Source organism: Pseudophryne corroboree, chromosome 11, assembly GCF_028390025.1.
Source record: "Pseudophryne corroboree isolate aPseCor3 chromosome 11, aPseCor3.hap2, whole genome shotgun sequence".
Classification (NCBI taxonomy): domain Eukaryota; kingdom Metazoa; phylum Chordata; class Amphibia; order Anura; family Myobatrachidae; genus Pseudophryne; species Pseudophryne corroboree.
Genome location: NC_086454.1, coordinates 69517815 through 69537690, shown reverse-complemented (window position 1 = coordinate 69537690; position 19876 = coordinate 69517815). Strand labels below are relative to the sequence as shown.

The 19876-nt window shown below is 30.2% G+C and overlaps 21 non-coding genes across 21 annotated transcripts; all 21 read right to left on the bottom strand.

Moving 5' to 3' along the window:
* Window positions 1-84: 84 nt before the first annotated feature.
* TRNAT-AGU (transfer RNA threonine (anticodon AGU)) lies at window positions 85-158 on the bottom strand. The gene has a single exon. It is a non-coding gene; the product is annotated as a tRNA-Thr (tRNA).
* An 838-nt stretch (window positions 159-996) lies between these two features.
* On the bottom strand, window positions 997-1070 carry TRNAT-AGU (transfer RNA threonine (anticodon AGU)). Its single transcript has one exon. It is a non-coding gene; the product is annotated as a tRNA-Thr (tRNA).
* An 828-nt stretch (window positions 1071-1898) lies between these two features.
* TRNAT-AGU (transfer RNA threonine (anticodon AGU)) lies at window positions 1899-1972 on the bottom strand. Its single transcript has one exon. It is a non-coding gene; the product is annotated as a tRNA-Thr (tRNA).
* Window positions 1973-2812: 840 nt separating this feature from the next.
* Window positions 2813-2886, bottom strand: TRNAT-AGU (transfer RNA threonine (anticodon AGU)). Its single transcript has one exon. It is a non-coding gene; the product is annotated as a tRNA-Thr (tRNA).
* An 828-nt stretch (window positions 2887-3714) lies between these two features.
* TRNAP-AGG (transfer RNA proline (anticodon AGG)) lies at window positions 3715-3788 on the bottom strand. The gene has a single exon. It is a non-coding gene; the product is annotated as a tRNA-Pro (tRNA).
* Window positions 3789-4625: 837 nt separating this feature from the next.
* Window positions 4626-4699, bottom strand: TRNAT-AGU (transfer RNA threonine (anticodon AGU)). Its single transcript has one exon. It is a non-coding gene; the product is annotated as a tRNA-Thr (tRNA).
* An 828-nt stretch (window positions 4700-5527) lies between these two features.
* TRNAT-AGU (transfer RNA threonine (anticodon AGU)) lies at window positions 5528-5601 on the bottom strand. The gene has a single exon. It is a non-coding gene; the product is annotated as a tRNA-Thr (tRNA).
* Window positions 5602-6441: 840 nt separating this feature from the next.
* TRNAT-AGU (transfer RNA threonine (anticodon AGU)) lies at window positions 6442-6515 on the bottom strand. Its single transcript has one exon. It is a non-coding gene; the product is annotated as a tRNA-Thr (tRNA).
* An 828-nt stretch (window positions 6516-7343) lies between these two features.
* TRNAT-AGU (transfer RNA threonine (anticodon AGU)) lies at window positions 7344-7417 on the bottom strand. Its single transcript has one exon. It is a non-coding gene; the product is annotated as a tRNA-Thr (tRNA).
* An 840-nt stretch (window positions 7418-8257) lies between these two features.
* TRNAT-AGU (transfer RNA threonine (anticodon AGU)) lies at window positions 8258-8331 on the bottom strand. Its single transcript has one exon. It is a non-coding gene; the product is annotated as a tRNA-Thr (tRNA).
* An 830-nt stretch (window positions 8332-9161) lies between these two features.
* On the bottom strand, window positions 9162-9235 carry TRNAT-AGU (transfer RNA threonine (anticodon AGU)). The gene has a single exon. It is a non-coding gene; the product is annotated as a tRNA-Thr (tRNA).
* An 840-nt stretch (window positions 9236-10075) lies between these two features.
* TRNAT-AGU (transfer RNA threonine (anticodon AGU)) lies at window positions 10076-10149 on the bottom strand. Its single transcript has one exon. It is a non-coding gene; the product is annotated as a tRNA-Thr (tRNA).
* Window positions 10150-10978: 829 nt separating this feature from the next.
* Window positions 10979-11052, bottom strand: TRNAT-AGU (transfer RNA threonine (anticodon AGU)). The gene has a single exon. It is a non-coding gene; the product is annotated as a tRNA-Thr (tRNA).
* An 840-nt stretch (window positions 11053-11892) lies between these two features.
* Window positions 11893-11966, bottom strand: TRNAT-AGU (transfer RNA threonine (anticodon AGU)). Its single transcript has one exon. It is a non-coding gene; the product is annotated as a tRNA-Thr (tRNA).
* Window positions 11967-12785: 819 nt separating this feature from the next.
* Window positions 12786-12859, bottom strand: TRNAT-AGU (transfer RNA threonine (anticodon AGU)). Its single transcript has one exon. It is a non-coding gene; the product is annotated as a tRNA-Thr (tRNA).
* An 840-nt stretch (window positions 12860-13699) lies between these two features.
* TRNAT-AGU (transfer RNA threonine (anticodon AGU)) lies at window positions 13700-13773 on the bottom strand. Its single transcript has one exon. It is a non-coding gene; the product is annotated as a tRNA-Thr (tRNA).
* Window positions 13774-14594: 821 nt separating this feature from the next.
* On the bottom strand, window positions 14595-14668 carry TRNAT-AGU (transfer RNA threonine (anticodon AGU)). Its single transcript has one exon. It is a non-coding gene; the product is annotated as a tRNA-Thr (tRNA).
* A 1741-nt stretch (window positions 14669-16409) lies between these two features.
* On the bottom strand, window positions 16410-16483 carry TRNAT-AGU (transfer RNA threonine (anticodon AGU)). Its single transcript has one exon. It is a non-coding gene; the product is annotated as a tRNA-Thr (tRNA).
* An 840-nt stretch (window positions 16484-17323) lies between these two features.
* Window positions 17324-17397, bottom strand: TRNAT-AGU (transfer RNA threonine (anticodon AGU)). Its single transcript has one exon. It is a non-coding gene; the product is annotated as a tRNA-Thr (tRNA).
* An 829-nt stretch (window positions 17398-18226) lies between these two features.
* On the bottom strand, window positions 18227-18300 carry TRNAT-AGU (transfer RNA threonine (anticodon AGU)). The gene has a single exon. It is a non-coding gene; the product is annotated as a tRNA-Thr (tRNA).
* An 839-nt stretch (window positions 18301-19139) lies between these two features.
* TRNAT-AGU (transfer RNA threonine (anticodon AGU)) lies at window positions 19140-19213 on the bottom strand. The gene has a single exon. It is a non-coding gene; the product is annotated as a tRNA-Thr (tRNA).
* Between the last annotated feature and the right edge of the window lie 663 nt (window positions 19214-19876).

The following is a 19876-nucleotide window of genomic DNA, read 5'->3' as shown; positions in this document are numbered from 1 at the left end:
GGGTAAAGGCTGCTGAAGCATTCACATGTCTTTTTGTGATGAATTATCAACAAACTATGTTCTGAGTTGATGAAAATAAATGAAAGGTGCTGCTGAGATTTGAACTCAGGATCTCCTGTTTACTAGACAGGCGCTTTAACCAACTAAGCCACAGCACCACATGATGCCCTGGAGCTTCACAAAGAAAAATGATATATCTAAGATATGCTATTTGGTAACAATTTTTGATATTCTTATAACTATTGCTTCATCAATTTTTCAAACCGGTGGAAATTTAGAGTATAAATAGAAAGTTGGGTTCTCTCTTTTCATTCATGATTTACAGCACCTTCATTTTTAAAATATCTTGTCAAAGTAATTTTCTAATTTTTTTTAGCACATTTATTGATTTCTCTGTAAGTAATGCTACATGGGAATAAATGTCAATTAATTTTTGATATTCAGAAAACAAAAACGTAGTAAAATTAAGAACTCTGTTTTAAAAAGTCAGAATTATGTTTAGCATTCTTTATTGATGCTTTTTCAAGAGAAGTTTAGCTTTTCATCAAGAAGTATTTTCCTAACACAATTTTAAGGATGTTATGGAAATAAATATGGGTTAAATGTCAATGATTCTCTAGCTATGATGACTAAACTGACTCTCAAATTACTGTACCTTGGGAAACTTACTTTTTTACAGACATTTTAACACTTTCTGTGTTATTCTCTTTTTAATGTACTCTAAATTAAGTTTGCAGTTTACCCAATATGATGAAGGCTATTTTGTAAAAATGAATCTATTTACCTTAACATAGGCATATTTCTACAAATTAACTTATGTTGAAATAGGGTGAAGTTTTGTTGTTTGTCGTCTTCTGACATGGATGGCATCTTTAAACTTTTTTACATTGGTGACCAAATGTGCCAAAGTGAAAGCAGATAAAGGTTTTACACATCTTATTTTGTTATGCATCAACAAAAAACTACATACTGGTGTGATAAAAAGGTATCAAGCAAAGGTACTGCTGAGATATGAACTCAGGATCTCCTGTTTACTAGACAGGCACTTTAACCAACTAAGCCACAGCACCACTGGCACTGCCTTACATATAATGACAAATTATATGTCTAAAGTATAATATTTGTTATTATTTTTATATATTTTTTTGAAACTAGTATTTTATTAATTCTTTAAACAGTTGGAAACTTACAGTAAGTTATATAATGCTTTTTTCTCCTTTATTTTGTATATACAGGCCCTACATTCTTACAATGTTTGTTCAAGTCACTTGTTAATATGCTTTATTGTAATAGATATTATGGCGTTCTTATTAATGTAGTCATCCCTGGGAAATTAAAGTCAGTCTATTGTTGGTACTCATACAGTTAAAAAGTAATCGTGAAATGAAAGCATGAGATCTCAATGATAGAATTATTGTTAACATTTTATCTGGAAGCTTGCTCGATAAATGGAAAGATTTAGTTTTGCAATTGCTTTCCTAACACAATATTGTTTATGTTAAGTAACAAATAATCCATTATTTTCTATTGCTCCCTAAACTCTGATGACTAAATTGTCTATCAATTTATCTTGAGAAACTCACATTGTTACTGACTTTTGTTTAAACATTTCCTCTGACTGGACAGCATATTGTTCCTGGAGATTGCTCAGACATGATGATTGGCAATTTCTGGAATTCTTTTCTAGTTACCTTGGCATCAATTTACTTCTACAAAATAACTGATATTAAAAAAGGGGAATATTGCATTTTTTTGTGTTTTCTGATTTGGACTGTATCTAGAAATGTGGTACATATTACTGAACATGTGAGAAAGGGTAAAGGCTGCTGAAGCATTCACATGTCTTTTTGTGATGAATTATCAACAAACTATGTTCTGAGTTGATGAAAATAAATGAAAGGCACTGCTGAGATTTGAACTCAGGATCTCCTGTTTACTAGACAGGCGCTTTAACCAACTAAGCCACAGCACCACATGATGCTCTAAAGCTTCACAAAGAAAAATGATATATCTAAGATATGCTATTTGGTAACAATTTTTGTTATTCTTATAACTATTGCTTCATCAATTTTTCAAACCGGTGGAAATTTAGAGTATAAATAGAAAGTTGTGTTCTCTCTTTTCATTCATGATTTACAGCACCTTCATTCTTAAAATATCTTGTCAAAGTAATTTTCTAATTTTTTTTAGCACTTTTATTGATTTCTCTGTAAGTAATGCTACATGGGAATAAATGTCAATTAATTTTTGATATTCAGAAAACAAAAACATGTAGTAAAATTAAGAACTCTGTTTTAAAAAGTCAGAATTATGGTTAGCATTCTTTATTGATGCTTTTTCAAGAGAAGTTTAGCTTTTCATCAAGAAGTATTTTCCTAACACAATTTTAAGGATGTTATGGAAATAAATATGGGTTAGATGTCAATGATTCTCTAGCTATGATGACTAAACTGACTCTCAAATTACTGTACCTTGGGAAACTTACTTTTTTACAGACATTTTAACACTTTCTGTGTTATTCTCTTTTTAATCTACTCTAAATTAATTTTGCAGTTTACCCAATATGATGAAGGCTATTTTGTAAAAATTCATCTATTTACCTTAACATAGGCATATTTCTACAAATTAACTTATGTTGAAATAGGGTGAAGTTTTGTTGTTTGTCATCTTCTGACATGGATGGCATCTTTAAACTTTTTTACATTGGTGACCAAATGTGCCAAAGTGAAAGCAGATAAAGGTTTTACACATCTTATTTTGTTATCCATCAACAAAAAACTACATACTGGTGTGATAAAAAGGTATCAAGCAAAGGTACTGCTGAGATATGAACTCAGGATCTCCTGTTTACTAGACAGGCACTTTAACCAACTAAGCCACAGCACCACTTGCACTGCCTTACATATAATGACAAATTATATGTCTAAAGTATAATATTTTTTATTATTTTTATATATTTTTTTGATACTAGTATTTTATTAATTCTTTAAACAGTTGGAAACCTACAGTAAGTTATATAATGCTTTTTTCTCCTTTATTTTGTATATACAGGCCCTACATTCTTACAATATCTTGTTCAAGTCACTTGTTAATATGCTTTATTGTAATAGATATTATGGCGTTCTTATTAATGTAGTCATCCCTGGGAAATTAAAGTCAGTCTATTGTTGGTACTCATACAGTTAAAAAGTAATCGTGAAATGAAAACATGAGATCTCAATGATAGAATTATTGTTAACATTTTATCTGGAAGCTTGCTCAATAAATGGAAAGATTTATTTTTGCAATTGCTTTCCTAACACAATATTGTTTATGTTAAGTAACAAATAATCCATTATTTTCTATTGCTCCCTAAACTCTGATGACTAAATTGTCTATCAATTTATCTTGAGAAACTCACATTGTTACTGACTTTTGTTTAAACATTTCCTCTGACTGGACACCATATTGTTCCTGGAGATTGCTCAGACATGATGATTGGCAATTTCTGGAATTCTTTTCTAGTTACCTTGGCATCAATTTACTTCTACAAAATAACTGATATTAAAAAAGGGGAATATTGCATTTTTTGTGTTTTCTGATTTGGACTGTATCTAGAAATGTGGTACATATTACTGAACATGTGAGAAAGGGTAAAGGCTGCTGAAGCATTCACATGTCTTTTTGTGATGAATTATCAACAAACTATGTTCTGAGTTGATGAAAATAAATGAAAGGCGCTGCTGAGATTTGAACTCAGGATCTCCTGTTTCCTAGACAGGCGCTTTAACCAACTAAGCCACAGCACCACATGATGCCCTGGAGCTTCACAAAGAAAAATGATATATCTAAGATATGCTATTTGGTAACAATTTTTGATATTCTTATAACTATTGCTTCATCAATTTTTCAAACCGGTGGAAATTTAGAGTATAAATAGAAAGTTGTGTTCTCTCGTTTCATTCATGATTTACAGCACCTTCATTCTTAAAATATCTTGTCAAAGTAATTTTCTAATTTTTTTAGCACTTTTATTGATTTCTCTGTAAGTAATGCTACATGGGAATAAATGTCAATTAATTTTTGATATTCAGAAAACAAAAACATGTAGTAAAATTAAGAACTCTGTTTTAAAAAGTCAGAATTATGGTTAGCATTCTTTATTGATGCTTTTTCAAGAGAAGTTTAGCTTTTCATCAAGAAGTATTTTCCTAACACAATTTTAAGGATGTTATGGAAATAAATATGGGTTAAATGTCAATGATTCTCTAGCTATGATGACTAAACTGACTCTCAAATTACTGTACCTTGGGAAACTTACTTTTTTACAGACATTTTAACACTTTCTGTGTTATTCTCTTTTTAATGTACTCTAAATTAATTTTGCAGTTTACCCAATATGATGAAGGCTATTGTAAAAATTAATCTATTTACCTTAACATAGGCATATTTCTACAAATTAACTTATGTTGAAATAGGGTGAAGTTTTGTTGTTTGTCGTCTTCTGACATGGATGGCATCTTTAAACTTTTTTACATTGGTGACCAAATGTGCCAAAGTGAAAGCAGATAAAGGTTTTACACATCTTATTTTGTTATGCATCAACAAAAAACTACATACTGGTGTGATAAAAAGGTATCAAGCAAAGGTACTGCTGAAATATGAACTCAGGAACTCCTGTTTACTAGACAGGCACTTTAACCAACTAAGCCACAGCACCACTTGCACTGCCTTACATATAATGACAAATTATATGTCTAAAGTATAATATTTTTTATTATTTTTATATATTTTTTTGAAACTAGTATTTTATTAATTCTTTAAACAGTTGGAAACTTACAGTAAGTTATATAATGCTTTTTTCTCCTTTATTTTGTATATACAGGCCCTACATTCTTACAATGTTTGTTCAAGTCACTTGTTAATATGCTTTATTGTAATAGATATTATGGCGTTCTTATTAATGTAGTCATCCCTGGGAAATTAAAGTCAGTCTATTGTTGGTACTCATACAGTTAAAAAGTAATCGTGAAATGAAAGCATGAGATCTCAATGATAGAATTATTGTTAACATTTTATCTGGAAGCTTGCTCGATAAATGGAAAGATTTAGTTTTGCAATTGCTTTCCTAACACAATATTGTTTATGTTAAGTAACAAATAATCCATTATTTTCTATTGCTCCCTAAACTCTGATGACTAAATTGTCTATCAATTTATCTTGAGAAACTCACATTGTTACTGACTTTTGTTTAAACATTTCCTCTGACTGGACAGCATATTGTTCCTGGAGATTGCTCAGACATGATGATTGGCAATTTCTGGAATTCTTTTCTAGTTACCTTGGCATCAATTTACTTCTACAAAATAACTGATATTAAAAAAGGGGAATATTGCATTTTTTTGTGTTTTCTGATTTGGACTGTATCTAGAAATGTGGTACATATTACTGAACATGTGAGAAAGGGTAAAGGCTGCTGAAGCATTCACATGTCTTTTTGTGATGAATTATCAACAAACTATGTTCTGAGTTGATGAAAATAAATGAAAGGCACTGCTGAGATTTGAACTCAGGATCTCCTGTTTACTAGACAGGCGCTTTAACCAACTAAGCCACAGCACCACATGATGCTCTAAAGCTTCACAAAGAAAAATGATATATCTAAGATATGCTATTTGGTAACAATTTTTGTTATTCTTATAACTATTGCTTCATCAATTTTTCAAACCGGTGGAAATTTAGAGTATAAATAGAAAGTTGTGTTCTCTCTTTTCATTCATGATTTACAGCACCTTCATTCTTAAAATATCTTGTCAAAGTAATTTTCTAATTTTTTTTAGCACTTTTATTGATTTCTCTGTAAGTAATGCTACATGGGAATAAATGTCAATTAATTTTTGATATTCAGAAAACAAAAACATGTAGTAAAATTAAGAACTCTGTTTTAAAAAGTCAGAATTATGGTTAGCATTCTTTATTGATGCTTTTTCAAGAGAAGTTTAGCTTTTCATCAAGAAGTATTTTCCTAACACAATTTTAAGGATGTTATGGAAATAAATATGGGTTAGATGTCAATGATTCTCTAGCTATGATGACTAAACTGACTCTCAAATTACTGTACCTTGGGAAACTTACTTTTTTACAGACATTTTAACACTTTCTGTGTTATTCTCTTTTTAATCTACTCTAAATTAATTTTGCAGTTTACCCAATATGATGAAGGCTATTTTGTAAAAATTCATCTATTTACCTTAACATAGGCATATTTCTACAAATTAACTTATGTTGAAATAGGGTGAAGTTTTGTTGTTTGTCATCTTCTGACATGGATGGCATCTTTAAACTTTTTTACATTGGTGACCAAATGTGCCAAAGTGAAAGCAGATAAAGGTTTTACACATCTTATTTTGTTATCCATCAACAAAAAACTACATACTGGTGTGATAAAAAGGTATCAAGCAAAGGTACTGCTGAGATATGAACTCAGGATCTCCTGTTTACTAGACAGGCACTTTAACCAACTAAGCCACAGCACCACTTGCACTGCCTTACATATAATGACAAATTATATGTCTAAAGTATAATATTTTTTATTATTTTTATATATTTTTTTGATACTAGTATTTTATTAATTCTTTAAACAGTTGGAAACCTACAGTAAGTTATATAATGCTTTTTTCTCCTTTATTTTGTATATACAGGCCCTACATTCTTACAATATCTTGTTCAAGTCACTTGTTAATATGCTTTATTGTAATAGATATTATGGCGTTCTTATTAATGTAGTCATCCCTGGGAAATTAAAGTCAGTCTATTGTTGGTACTCATACAGTTAAAAAGTAATCGTGAAATGAAAACATGAGATCTCAATGATAGAATTATTGTTAACATTTTATCTGGAAGCTTGCTCAATAAATGGAAAGATTTATTTTTGCAATTGCTTTCCTAACACAATATTGTTTATGTTAAGTAACAAATAATCCATTATTTTCTATTGCTCCCTAAACTCTGATGACTAAATTGTCTATCAATTTATCTTGAGAAACTCACATTGTTACTGACTTTTGTTTAAACATTTCCTCTGACTGGACACCATATTGTTCCTGGAGATTGCTCAGACATGATGATTGGCAATTTCTGGAATTCTTTTCTAGTTACCTTGGCATCAATTTACTTCTACAAAATAACTGATATTAAAAAAGGGGAATATTGCATTTTTTGTGTTTTCTGATTTGGACTGTATCTAGAAATGTGGTACATATTACTGAACATGTGAGAAAGGGTAAAGGCTGCTGAAGCATTCACATGTCTTTTTGTGATGAATTATCAACAAACTATGTTCTGAGTTGATGAAAATAAATGAAAGGCGCTGCTGAGATTTGAACTCAGGATCTCCTGTTTACTAGACAGGCGCTTTAACCAACTAAGCCACAGCACCACATGATGCCCTAAAGCTTCACAAAGAAAAATGATATATCTAAGATATGCTATTTGGTAACAATTTTTGTTATTCTTATAACTATTGCTTCATCAATTTTTCAAACCGGTGGAAATTTAGAGTATAAATAGAAAGTTGTGTTCTCTCTTTTCATTCATGATTTACAGCACCTTCATTCTTAAAATATCTTGTCAAAGTAATTTTCTAATTTTTTTTAGCACTTTTATTGATTTCTCTGTAAGTAATGCTACATGGGAATAAATGTCAATTAATTTTTGATATTCAGAAAACAAAAACATGTAGTAAAATTAAGAACTCTGTTTTAAAAAGTCAGAATTATGGTTAGCATTCTTTATTGATGCTTTTTCAAGAGAAGTTTAGCTTTTCATCAAGAAGTATTTTCCTAACACAATTTTAAGGATGTTATGGAAATAAATATGGGTTAAATGTCAATGATTCTCTAGCTATGATGACTAAACTGACTCTCAAATTACTGTACCTTGGGAAACTTACTTTTTTACAGACATTTTAACACTTTCTGTGTTATTCTCTTTTTAATGTACTCTAAATTAATTTTGCAGTTTACCCAATATGATGAAGGCTATTTTGTAAAAATTCATCTATTTACCTTAACATAGGCATATTTCTACAAATTAACTTATGTTGAAATAGGGTGAAGTTTTGTTGTTTGTCGTCTTCTGACATGGATGGCATCTTTAAACTTTTTTACATTGGTGACCAAATGTGCCAAAGTGAAAGCAGATAAAGGTTTTACACATCTTATTTTGTTATCCATCAACAAAAAACTACATACTGGTGTGATAAAAAGGTATCAAGCAAAGGTACTGCTGAGATATGAACTCAGGATCTCCTGTTTACTAGACAGGCACTTTAACCAACTAAGCCACAGCACCACTTGCACTGCCTTACATATAATGACAAATTATATGTCTAAAGTATAATATTTTTTATTATTTTTATATATTTTTTTGATACTAGTATTTTATTAATTCTTTAAACAGTTGGAAACCTACAGTAAGTTATATAATGCTTTTTTCTCCTTTATTTTGTATATACAGGCCTTACATTCTTACAATATCTTGTTCAAGTCACTTGTTAATATGCTTTATTGTAATAGATATTATGGCGTTCTTATTAATGTAGTCATCCCTGGGAAATTAAAGTCAGTCTATTGTTGGTACTCATACAGTTAAAAAGTAATCGTGAAATGAAAACATGAGATCTCAATGATAGAATTATTGTTAACATTTTATCTGGAAGCTTGCTCAATAAATGGAAAGATATTTTTTTGCAATTGCTTTCCTAACACAATATTGTTTATGTTAAGTAACAAATAATCCATTATTTTCTATTGCTCCCTAAACTCTGATGACTAAATTGTCTATCAATTTATCTTGAGAAACTCACATTGTTACTGACTTTTGTTTAAACATTTCCTCTGACTGGACACCATATTGTTCCTGGAGATTGCTCAGACATGATGATTGGCAATTTCTGGAATTCTTTTCTAGTTACCTTGGCATCAATTTACTTCTACAAAATAACTGATATTAAAAAAGGGGAATATTGCATTTTTTTTGTGTTTTCTGATTTGGACTGTATCTAGAAATGTGGTACATATTACTGAACATGTGAGAAAGGGTAAAGGCTGCTGAAGCATTCACATGTCTTTTTGTGATGAATTATCAACAAACTATGTTCTGAGTTGATGAAAATAAATGAAAGGTGCTGCTGAGATTTGAACTCAGGATCTCCTGTTTACTAGACAGGCGCTTTAACCAACTAAGCCACAGCACCACATGATGCCCTGGAGCTTCACAAAGAAAAATGATATATCTAAGATATGCTATTTGGTAACAATTTTTGATATTCTTATAACTATTGCTTCATCAATTTTTCAAACCGGTGGAAATTTAGAGTATAAATAGAAAGTTGGGTTCTCTCTTTTCATTCATGATTTACAGCACCTTCATTCTTAAAATATCTTGTCAAAGTAATTTTCTAATTTTTTTTAGCACTTTTATTGATTTCTCTGTAAGTAATGCTACATGGGAATAAATGTCAATTAATTTTTGATATTCAGAAAACAAAAACATGTAGTAAAATTAAGAACTCTGTTTTAAAAAGTCAGAATTATGGTTAGCATTCTTTATTGATGCTTTTTCTAGAGAAGTTTAGCTTTTCATCAAGAAGTATTTTCCTAACACAATTTTAAGGATGTTATGGAAATAAATATGGGTTAAATGTCAATGATTCTCTAGCTATGATGACTAAACTGACTCTCAAATTACTGTACCTTGGGAAACTTACTTTTTTACAGACATTTTAACACTTTCTGTGTTATTCTCTTTTTAATGTACTCTAAATTAATTTTGCAGTTTACCCAATATGATGAAGGCTATTTTGTAAAAATTCATCTATTTACCTTAACATAGGCATATTTCTACAAATTAACTTATGTTGAAATAGGGTGAAGTTTTGTTGTTTGTCGTCTTCTGACATGGATGGCATCTTTAAACTTTTTTACATTGGTGACCAAATGTGCCAAAGTGAAAGCAGATAAAGGTTTTACACATCTTATTTTGTTATGCATCAACAAAAAACTACATACTGGTGTGATAAAAAGGTATCAAGCAAAGGTACTGCTGAGATATGAACTCAGGATCTCCTGTTTACTAGATAGGCACTTTAACCAACTAAGCCACAGCACCACTTGCACTGCCTTACATATAATGACAAATTATATGTCTAAAGTATAATATTTTTTATTATTTTTATATATTTTTTTGATACTAGTATTTTATTAATTCTTTAAACAGTTGGAAACCTACAGTAAGTTATATAATGCTTTTTTCTCCTTTATTTTGTATATACAGGCCCTACATTCTTACAATATCTTGTTCAAGTCACTTGTTAATATGCTTTATTGTAATAGATATTATGGCGTTCTTATTAATGTAGTCATCCCTGGGAAATTAAAGTCAGTCTATTGTTGGTACTCATACAGTTAAAAAGTAATCGTGAAATGAAAACATGAGATCTCAATGATAGAATTATTGTTAACATTTTATCTGGAAGCTTGCTCAATAAATGGAAAGATTTATTTTTGCAATTGCTTTCCTAACACAATATTGTTTATGTTAAGTAACAAATAATCCATTATTTTCTATTGCTCCCTAAACTCTGATGACTAAATTGTCTATCAATTTATCTTGAGAAACTCACATTGTTACTGACTTTTGTTTAAACATTTCCTCTGACTGGACACCATATTGTTCCTGGAGATTGCTCAGACATGATGATTGGCAATTTCTGGAATTCTTTTCTAGTTACCTTGGCATCAATTTACTTCTACAAAATAACTGATATTAAAAAAGGGGAATATTGCATTTTTTTGTGTTTTCTGATTTGGACTGTATCTAGAAATGTGGTACATATTACTGAACATGTGAGAAAGGGTAAAGGCTGCTGAAGCATTCACATGTCTTTTTGTGATGAATTATCAACAAACTATGTTCTGAGTTGATGAAAATAAATGAAAGGCGCTGCTGAGATTTGAACTCAGGATCTCCTGTTTACTAGACAGGCGCTTTAACCAACTAAGCCACAGCACCAAATGATGCCCTGGAGCTTCACAAAGAAAAATGATATATCTAAGATATGCTATTTGGTAACAATTTTTGATATTCTTATAACTATTGCTTCATCAATTTTTCAAACCGGTGGAAATTTAGAGTATAAATAGAAAGTTGTGTTCTCTCTTTTCATTCATGATTTACAGCACCTTCATTCTTAAAATATCTTGTCAAAGTAATTTTCTAATTTTTTTTTAGCACTTTTATTGATTTCTCTGTAAGTAATGCTACATGGGAATAATGTCAATTAATTTTTGATATTCAGAAAACAAAAACATGTAGTAAAATTAAGAACTCTGTTTTAAAAAGTCAGAATTATGGTTAGCATTCTTTATTGATGCTTTTTCAAGAGAAGTTTAGCTTTTCATCAAGAAGTATTTTCCTAACACAATTTTAAGGATGTTATGGAAATAAATATGGGTTAAATGTCAATGATTCTCTAGCTATGATGACTAAACTGACTCTCAAATTACTGTACCTTGGGAAACTTACTTTTTTACAGACATTTTAACACTTTCTGTGTTATTCTCTTTTTAATGTACTCTAAATTAATTTTGCAGTTTACCCAATATGATGAAGGCTATTTTGTAAAAATTAATCTATTTACCTTAACATAGGCATATTTCTACAAATTAACTTATGTTGAAATAGGGTGAAGTTTTGTTGTTTGTCGTCTTCTGACATGGATGGCATCTTTAAACTTTTTTACATTGGTGACCAAATGTGCCAAAGTGAAAGCAGATAAAGGTTTTACACATCTTATTTTGTTATGCATCAACAAAAAACTACATACTGGTGTGATAAAAAGGTATCAAGCAAAGGTACTGCTGAGATATGAACTCAGGAACTCCTGTTTACTAGACAGGCACTTTAACCAACTAAGCCACAGCACCACTTGCACTGCCTTACATATAATGACAAATTATATGTCTAAAGTATAATATTTTTTATTATTTTTATATATTTTTTTGTAACTAGTATTTTATTAATTCTTTAAACAGTTGGAAACTTACAGTAAGTTATATAATGCTTTTTTCTCCTTTATTTTGTATATACAGGCCCTACATTCTTACAATGTTTGTTCAAGTCACTTGTTAATATGCTTTATTGTAATAGATATTATGGCGTTCTTATTAATGTAGTCATCCCTGGGAAATTAAAGTCAGTCTATTGTTGGTACTCATACAGTTAAAAAGTAATCGTGAAATGAAAACATGAGATCTCAATGATAGAATTATTGTTAACATTTTATCTGGAAGCTTGCTTGATAAATGGAAAGATTTATTTCTGGAATTGCTTTCCTAACACAATATTGTTTATGTTAAGTAACAAATAATCCATTATTTTCTATTGCTCCCTAAACTCTGATGACTATCAATTTATCTTGAGAAACTCACATTGTTACTGACTTTTGTTTAATCATTTCCTCTGACTGGACACCATATTGTTCCTGGAGATTGCTCAGACATGATGATTGGCAATTTCTGGAATTCTTTTCTAGTTACCTTGGCATCAATTTACTTCTACAAAATAACTGATATTAAAAAAGGGGAATATTGCATTTTTTTGTGTTTTCTGATTTGGACTGTATCTAGAAATGTGGTACATATTACTGAACATGTGAGAAAGGGTAAAGGCTGCTGAAGCATTCACATGTCTTTTTGTGATGAATTATCAACAAACTATGTTCTGAGTTGATGAAAATAAATGAAAGGTGCTGCTGAGATTTGAACTCAGGATCTCCTGTTTACTAGACAGGCGCTTTAACCAACTAAGCCACAGCACCACATGATGCCCTGGAGCTTCACAAAGAAAAATGATATATCTAAGATATGCTATTTGGTAACAATTTTTGATATTCTTATAACTATTGCTTCATCAATTTTTCAAACCGGTGGAAATTTAGAGTATAAATAGAAAGTTGGGTTCTCTCTTTTCATTCATGATTTACAGCACCTTCATTCTTAAAATATCTTGTCAAAGTAATTTTCTAATTTTTTTTAGCACTTTTATTGATTTCTCTGTAAGTAATGCTACATGGGAATAAATGTCAATTAATTTTTGATATTCAGAAAACAAAAACATGTAGTAAAATTAAGAACTCTGTTTTAAAAAGTCAGAATTATGGTTAGCATTCTTTATTGATGCTTTTTCAAGAGAAGTTTAGCTTTTCATCAAGAAGTATTTTCCTAACACAATTTTAAGGATGTTATGGAAATAAATATGGGTTAAATGTCAATGATTCTCTAGCTATGATGACTAAACTGACTCTCAAATTACTGTACCTTGGGAAACTTACTTTTTTACAGACATTTTAACACTTTCTGTGTTATTCTCTTTTTAATGTACTCTAAATTAATTTTGCAGTTTACCCAATATGATGAAGGCTATTTTGTAAAAATTCATCTATTTACCTTAACATAGGCATATTTCTACAAATTAACTTATGTTGAAATAGGGTGAAGTTTTGTTGTTTGTCGTCTTCTGACATGGATGGCATCTTTAAACTTTTTTACATTGGTGACCAAATGTGCCAAAGTGAAAGCAGATAAAGGTTTTACACATCTTATTTTGTTATGCATCAACAAAAAACTACATACTGGTGTGATAAAAAGGTATCAAGCAAAGGTACTGCTGAGATATGAACTCAGGATCTCCTGTTTACTAGATAGGCACTTTAACCAACTAAGCCACAGCACCACTTGCACTGCCTTACATATAATGACAAATTATATGTCTAAAGTATAATATTTTTTATTATTTTTATATATTTTTTTGAAACTAGTATTTTATTAATTCTTTAAACAGTTGGAAACTTACAGTAAGTTATATAATGCTTTTTTTCTCCTTTATTTTGTATATACAGGCCCTACATTCTTACAATGTTTGTTCAAGTCACTTGTTAATATGCTTTATTGTAATAGATATTATGGCGTTCTTATTAATGTAGTCATCCCTGGGAAATTAAAGTCAGTCTATTGTTGGTACTCTTACAGTTAAAAAGTAATCGTGAAATGAAAACATGAGATCTCAATGATAGAATTATTGTTAACATTTTATCTGGAAGCTTGCTCGATAAATGGAAAGATTTATTTCTGGAATTGCTTTCCTAACACAATATTGTTTATGTTAAGTAACAAATAATTCATTATTTTCTATTGCTCCCTAAACTCTGATGACTAAATTGTCTATCAATTTATCTTGAGAAACTCACATTGTTACTGACTTTTGTTTAAACATTTCCTCTGACTGGACACCATATTGTTCCTGGAGATTGCTCAGACATGATGATTGGCAATTTCTGGAATTCTTTTCTAGTTACCTTGGCATCAATTTACTTCTACAAAATAACTGATATTAAAAAGGGGAATATTGCATTTTTTTGTGTTTTCGACTGTATCTAGAAATGTGGTACATATCACTGAACATGTGAGAAAGGGTAAAGGCTGCTGAAGCATTCACATGTCTTTTTGTGATGAATTATCAACAAACTATGTTCTGAGTTGATGAAAATAAATGAAAGGCGCTGCTGAGATTTGAACTCAGGATCTCCTGTTTACTAGACAGGCGCTTTAACCAACTAAGCCACAGCACCACATGATGCCCTGGAGCTTCACAAAGAAAAATGATATATCTAAGATATGCTATTTGGTAACAATTTTTTATATTCTTATAACTATTGCTTCATCAATTTTTCAAACCGGTGGAAATTTAGAGTATAAATAGAAAGTTGTGTTCTCTCTTTTCATTCATGATTTACAGCACCTTCATTCTTAAAATATCTTGTCAAAGTAATTTTCTAATTTTTTTTAGCACTTTTATTGATTTCTCTGTAAGTAATGCTACATGGGAATAATGTCAATTAATTTTTGATATTCAGAAAACAAAAACATGTAGTAAAATTAAGAACTCTGTTTTAAAAAGTCAGAATTATGGTTAGCATTCTTTATTGATGCTTTTTCAAGAGAAGTTTAGCTTTTCATCAAGAAGTATTTTCCTAACACAATTTTAAGGATGTTATGGAAATAAATATGGGTTAAATGTCAATGATTCTCTAGCTATGATGACTAAACTGACTCTCAAATTACTGTACCTTGGGAAACTTACTTTTTTACAGACATTTTAACACTTTCTGTGTTATTCTCTTTTTAATGTACTCTAAATTAATTTTGCAGTTTACCCAATATGATGAAGGCTATTTTGTAAAAATTAATCTATTTACCTTAACATAGGCATATTTCTACAAATTAACTTATGTTGAAATAGGGTGAAGTTTTGTTGTTTGTCGTCTTCTGACATGGATGGCATCTTTAAACTTTTTTACATTGGTGACCAAATGTGCCAAAGTGAAAGCAGATAAAGGTTTTACACATCTTATTTTGTTATGCATCAACAAAAAACTACATACTGGTGTGATAAAAAGGTATCAAGCAAAGGTACTGCTCAGATATGAACTCAGGAACTCCTGTTTACTAGACAGGCACTTTAACCAACTAAGCCACAGCACCACTTGCACTGCCTTACATATAATGACAAATTATATGTCTAAAGCATAATATTTTTTATTATTTTTATATATTTTTTTGAAACTAGTATTTTATTAATTCTTTAAACAGTTGGAAACTTACAGTAAGTTATATAATGCTTTTTTCTCCTTTATTTTGTATATACAGGCCCTACATTCTTACAATGTTTGTTCAAGTCACTTGTTAATATGCTTTATTGTAATAGATATTATGGCGTTCTTATTAATGTAGTCATCCCTGGGAAATTAAAGTCAGTCTATTGTTGGTACTCATACAGTTAAAAAGTAATCGTGAAATGAAAACATGAGATCTCAATGCTAGAATTATTGTTAACATTTTATCTGGAAGCTTGCTCGATAAATGGAAAGATTTATTTCTGGAATTGCTTTCCTAACACAATATTGTTTATGTTAAGTAACAAATAATCCATTATTTTCTATTGCTCCCTAAACTCTGATGACTAAATTGTCTATCAATTTATCTTGAGAAACTCACATTGTTACTGACTTTTGTTTAAACATTTCCTCTGACTGGACACCATATTGTTCCTGGAGATTGCTCAGACATGATGATTGGCAATTTATGGAATTCTTTTCTAGTTACCTTGGCATCAATTTACTTCTACAAAATAACTGATATTAAAAAAGGGGAATATTGCATTTTTTTGTGTTTTCTGATTTGGACTGTATCTAGAAATGTGGTACATATTACTGAACATGCGAGAAAGGGTAAAGGCTGCTGAAGCATTCACATGTCTTTTTGTGATGAATTATCAACAAACTATGTTCTGAGTTGATGAAAATAAATGAAAGGCGCTGCTGAGATTTGAACTCAGGATCTCCTGTTTACTAGACAGGCGCTTTAACCAACTAAGCCACAGCACCACATGATGCCCTAAAGCTTCACAAAGAAAAATGATATATCTAAGATATGCTATTTGGTAACAATTTTTGATATTCTTATAACTATTGCTTCATCAATTTTTCAAACCGGTGGAAATTTAGAGTATAAATAGAAAGTTGGGTTCTCTCTTTTCATTCATGATTTACAGCACCTTCATTCTTAAAATATCTTGTCAAAGTAATTTTCTAATTTTTTTTAGCACTTTTATTGATTTCTCTGTAAGTAATGCTACATGGGAATAAATGTCAATTAATTTTTGATATTCAGAAAACAAAAACATGTAGTAAAATTAAGAACTCTGTTTTAAAAAGTCAGAATTATGGTTATCATTCTTTATTGATGCTTTTTCAAGAGAAGTTTAGCTTTTCATCAAGAAGTATTTTCCTAACACAATTTTAAGGATGTTATGGAAATAAATATGGGTTAAATGTCAATGATTCTCTAGCTATGATGACTAAACTGACTCTCAAATTACTGTACCTTGGGAAACTTACTTTTTTACAGACATTTTAACACTTTCTGTGTTATTCTCTTTTTAATGTACTCTAAATTAATTTTGCAGTTTACCCAATATGATGAAGGCTATTTTGTAAAAATTCATCTATTTACCTTAACATAGGCATATTTCTACAAATTAACTTATGTTGAAATAGGGTGAAGTTTTGTTGTTTGTCGTCTTCTGACATGGATGGCATCTTTAAACTTTTTTACAATGGTGACCAAATGTGCCAAAGTGAAAGCAGATAAAGGTTTTACACATCTTATTTTGTTATGCATCAACAAAAAACTACATACTGGTGTGATAAAAAGGTATCAAGCGAAGGTACTGCTGAGATATGAACTCAGGATCTCCTGTTTACTAGATAAGCACTTTAACCAACTAAGCCACAGCACCACTTGCACTGCCTTACATATAATGACAAATTATATGTCTAAAGTATAATATTTTTTATTATTTTTATATATTTTTTTGAAACTAGTATTTTATTAATTCTTTAAACAGTTGGAAACTTACAGTAAGTTATATAATGCTTTTTTTCTCCTTTATTTTGTATATACAGGCCCTACATTCTTACAATGTTTGTTCAAGTCACTTGTTAATATGCTTTATTGTAATAGATATTATGGCGTTCTTATTAATGTAGTCATCCCTGGGAAATTAAAGTCAGTCTATTGTTGGTACTCATACAGTTAAAAAGTAATCGTGAAATGAAAACATGAGATCTCAATGATAGAATTATTGTTAACATTTTATCTGGAAGCTTGCTCGATAAATGGAAAGATTTATTTCTGGAATTGCTTTCCTAACACAATATTGTTTATGTTAAGTAACAAATAATCCATTATTTTCTATTGCTCCCTAAACTCTGATGACTAAATTGTCTATCAATTTATCTTGAGAAACTCACATTGTTACTGACTTTTGTTTAAACATTTCCTCTGACTGGACACCATATTGTTCCTGGAGATTGCTCAGACATGATGATTGGCAATTTCTGGAATTCTTTTCTAGTTACCTTGGCATCAATTTACTTCTACAAAATAACTGATATTAAAAAAGGGGAATATTGCATTTTTTTGTGTTTTCTGATTTGGACTGTATCTAGAAATGTGGTACATATTACTGAACATGTGAGAAAGGGTAAAGGCTGCTGAAGCATTCACATGTCTTTTTGTGATGAATTATCAACAAACTATGTTCTGAGTTGATGAAAATAAATGAAAGGCGCTGCTGAGATTTGAACTCAGGATCTCCTGTTTACTAGACAGGCGCTTTAACCAACTAAGCCACAGCACCACATGATGCCCTGGAGCTTCACAAAGAAAAATGATATATCTAAGATATGCTATTTGGTAACAATTTTTTATATTCTTATAACTATTGCTTCATCAATTTTTCAAACCGGTGGAAATTTAGAGTATAAATAGAAAGTTGTGTTCTCTCTTTTCATTCATGATTTACAGCACCTTCATTCTTAAAATATCTTGTCAAAGTAATTTTCTAATTTTTTTTAGCACTTTTATTGATTTCTCTGTAAGTAATGCTACATGGGAATAATGTCAATTAATTTTTGATATTCAGAAAACAAAAACATGTAGTAAAATTAAGAACTCTGTTTTAAAAAGTCAGAATTATGGTTAGCATTCTTTATTGATGCTTTTTCAAGAGAAGTTTAGCTTTTCATCAAGAAGTATTTTCCTAACACAATTTTAAGGATGTTATGGAAATAAATATGGGTTAAATGTCAATGATTCTCTAGCTATGATGACTAAACTGACTCTCAAATTACTGTACCTTGGGAAACTTACTTTTTTACAGACATTTTAACACTTTCTGTGTTATTCTCTTTTTAATGTACTCTAAATTAATTTTGCAGTTTACCCAATATGATGAAGGCTATTTTGTAAAAATTAATCTATTTACCTTAACATAGGCATATTTCTAAAAATTAACTTATGTTGAAATAGGGTGAAGTTTTGTTGTTTGTCGTCTTCTGACATGGATGGCATCTTTAAACTTTTTTACATTGGTGACCAAATGTGCCAAAGTGAAAGCAGATAAAGGTTTTACACATCTTATTTTGTTATGCATCAACAAAAAACTACATACTGGTGTGATAAAAAGGTATCAAGCAAAGGTACTGCTGAGATATGAACTCAGGATCTCCTGTTTACTAGACAGGCACTTTAACCAACTAAGCCACAGCACCACTTGCACTGCCTTACATATAATGACAAATTATATGTCTAAAGTATAATATTTGTTATTATTTTTATATATTTTTTTGAAACTAGTATTTTATTAATTCTTTAAACAGTTGGAAACTTACAGTAAGTTATATAATGCTTTTTTCTCCTTTATTTTGTATATACAGGCCCTACATTCTTACAATGTTTGTTCAAGTCACTTGTTAATATGCTTTATTGTAATAGATATTATGGCGTTCTTATTAATGTAGTCATCCCTGGGAAATTAAAGTCAGTCTGTTGTTGGTACTCATACAGTTAAAAAGTAATCGTGAAATGAAAACATGAGATCTCAATGATAGAATTATTGTTAACATTTTATCTGGAAGCTTGCTCGATAAATGGAAAGATTTATTTCTGGAATTGCTTTCCTAACACAATATTGTTTATGTTAAGTAACAAATAATCCATTATTTTCTATTGCTCCCTAAACTCTGATGACTAAATTGTCTATCAATTTATCTTGAGAAACTCACATTGTTACTGACTTTTGTTTAAACATTTCCTCTGACTGGACACCATATTGTTCCTGGAGATTGCTCAGACATGATGATTGGCAATTTCTGGAATTCTTTTCTAGTTACCTTGGCATCAATTTACTTCTACAAAATAACTGATATTAAAAA